This window comes from Rhinopithecus roxellana, chromosome 4, assembly GCF_007565055.1.
Source record: "Rhinopithecus roxellana isolate Shanxi Qingling chromosome 4, ASM756505v1, whole genome shotgun sequence".
Taxonomy (NCBI): Eukaryota; Metazoa; Chordata; class Mammalia; order Primates; family Cercopithecidae; genus Rhinopithecus; species Rhinopithecus roxellana.
In genome coordinates this window covers 5,680,141-5,682,630 of record NC_044552.1, presented here as the reverse complement: position 1 = coordinate 5,682,630, position 2,490 = coordinate 5,680,141, and the positions used below count along the sequence as shown (strand labels likewise).

Genomic DNA, 2,490 nt, shown 5'->3' with positions numbered 1-2,490 from the left:
TTAGCAGAAGCAACATTTCTCTAGGGATGCGTCTTTGTTGGAAGGCAAGGTGAATCTGAAATAACACGTGAATTTTAACGAATAAGTGAAGTTTAAAGAACATATAAATTTTTAAATAACAGTTTTTTTGGTTACAAAAATAATTTCTGCTCAATGAAAAAATGTTAGAAATCACACAAAAATATAAAGGGGGTTATAACAATTACCATATTGCTAACTACCACTGGTGTAACATACAACATATTTCTCTCTCTCTCTCTCTCTCTCTCTCTCTCTCTTCCTTCCTCCCTCTCTGCCTCTATCCCTCTCTTTGTGGTTTGGTTAGAATCCCCACAAGAAACCAGGAGGAATCTCTCCTAGGACCTCCTGGAATGCTGAAATCAAGTCTAAATTGCAAAAAGTTCTGATGAAAGTTGAGTGTTTTCTTTTCTTTTAATAGAAGTAAACCGCCACAACTTGGAAACCCAGTGCTACTCATTCCCTTGTTTTTAAAAAAATGATGGATTAAATATTGAATAGGTGGTATATTCATGGGGTTCAGAATTTTAGGAGTATAAAAACTGGTTTTACATATGTCTGCAAATTCTTTGACACTCTTCCCATCAAAGATGGAGTCTAATTTCTCTCCCCCTGAATGTGGCTTGCTCTCAGGACCCAGTTTTTTGAGTATCCCTCCAGAGAGTTTCATGCACTTGAAAAAGATACATATTCTTTTCTCTCCTTTCCACTCATTGTTTCATATCTTGTTTTTTCTTTGTTTGTTTTTTCAGCTAGCAGCATATATTGGAGATCTTTTGTTCTTTTTTACACCTTAATAATATTTCCTTGTCCGGATCCCTTTTTAATGGACATTTAAGTAGTTTCCAATTTTCCCTCTTATGTTGTTGCAACAAATAATCTTGTACATACATCATTTTGCATATGTGTGGGTACAACTGTAGGATAACAGCTGTGAAATGAATTGCCGGGTCAAAGGGCAGGCACATTTGTAATTTTAATAGATATTGCCATATTGACCTTTGCGGCCGTCCAATTTATTTCCCCTCCAGTGATAAATGAATTCCCTTTACTCTAAGCCTCACCAACTGAGTATGTTATCGGAGTTTTGGATCTTTGCCAATTTTAGCAGCAAAAAAATAGTATTTCAGGGTAGTTTTAACTTGTGTTTTTTTATGAGTGCTGTGAACATTTTTCATGTTTTAAAGAGCTTTATTATATTTACTTTTCTATGAGCTGTTTATATCCTTTACTCATTTTTAAATGGATTGACCATCTTAAAAAATTAATTTGTATGGTTCATGCATGGTGGGGAACTTAGGTCTTTGTCTGTGATGAAGGAAGTAGAATTTTCCCTGATTTGTCATTTGTCTTTTTTACTTTGCTTGTAATGTTTATTGCATAGAGAATTTTCATTTCATGTTTTCATGATAGAATTTTGTTAACCTTTTCTTTTATAACATCTGAATCTTATGTTGGATAAGTTGTTCCCATCTCAACTTATTACATATCCTCTCATGCTTTCTTCTACTGCTTTGGGGTTTTGATTTCTTACATTTGGAATTTATCCAGGTGTAAGGTGTGAGGCATGGATCCAACTTTATTTTTTCAAGATGGCTTTTTCTGCGTTGATCCAACAGCACTGATCAAATAATCCACTTTCTCTTTACTCATTTGGGATGACATCTATATAATGTATTACATTCCCAGATATGTTTCAGTTTATTTCTGGATTCTTTATTTTGTTCCATAGATGTGTCTGTCTGTTCTGAGGCAGTACCATACTGTTTAGTTACTGCCATTGTAGAATACAGAGTTGAGTGTGACAATTCTTTTAGAATTTATCTAACAGGGTTTCCAGTTTTCACTGGATACCATCCTTACTCCTCAAAAAGAGTACGTACAGTGGGCCCTCTGTATCCACAGATTCTGCACCTGCAGATTAAGCCAACCTCAAATTGAAAACATTCAGGAAAAAAAAAAAAAAACAATAAATATAACAATACGATGATGAAAAATGTACAAATTTTAACAACTAATTACATAACATTTACATTGTGTTAGTATTATAAGTAAACTAGAGATGATTTAAAGTATATGGGAGGATGTGCATAGATTATATGTAAATATGGCACCATTTTATATCAGGACCTGAGCATTTTAATATCCATGGGAGTCCTGGAACCAATACTCTATGGACACTGAGGGACTGCTGTATTTTAATATCTTGTATATATATTCCCCATTCATTGTTCTTCGTATTCACATTTGCTGAAAAAAATCTTGTTTATTAGCCCATATGAAATTTTGAATCACTACGTCTGCATTTTCAGAAATGCACATCTGAGGTGCATGTTTACCAATACCTTTAAAGCTTGGATCCTATGGCCCCTTTTCCCTTTCTTCCTTCCCTCCCTCCCTCCCTCCCTCCCTCCCTTCCTTCCTTCCTTCCTTCCTTCTCTCTCTCTCCTTCTTTCTTCTTTCTGAAAGGAT

At 34.9% G+C, this 2,490-nt stretch overlaps 1 non-coding gene across 1 annotated transcript; it reads left to right on the top strand.

Moving 5' to 3' along the window:
* Positions 1-1,815: 1,815 nt before the first annotated feature.
* On the top strand, positions 1,816-1,876 carry LOC115897158. Its single transcript, XR_004057087.1, has one exon. It is a non-coding gene; the product is annotated as a U7 small nuclear RNA (small nuclear RNA).
* Positions 1,877-2,490: the final 614 nt, after the last annotated feature.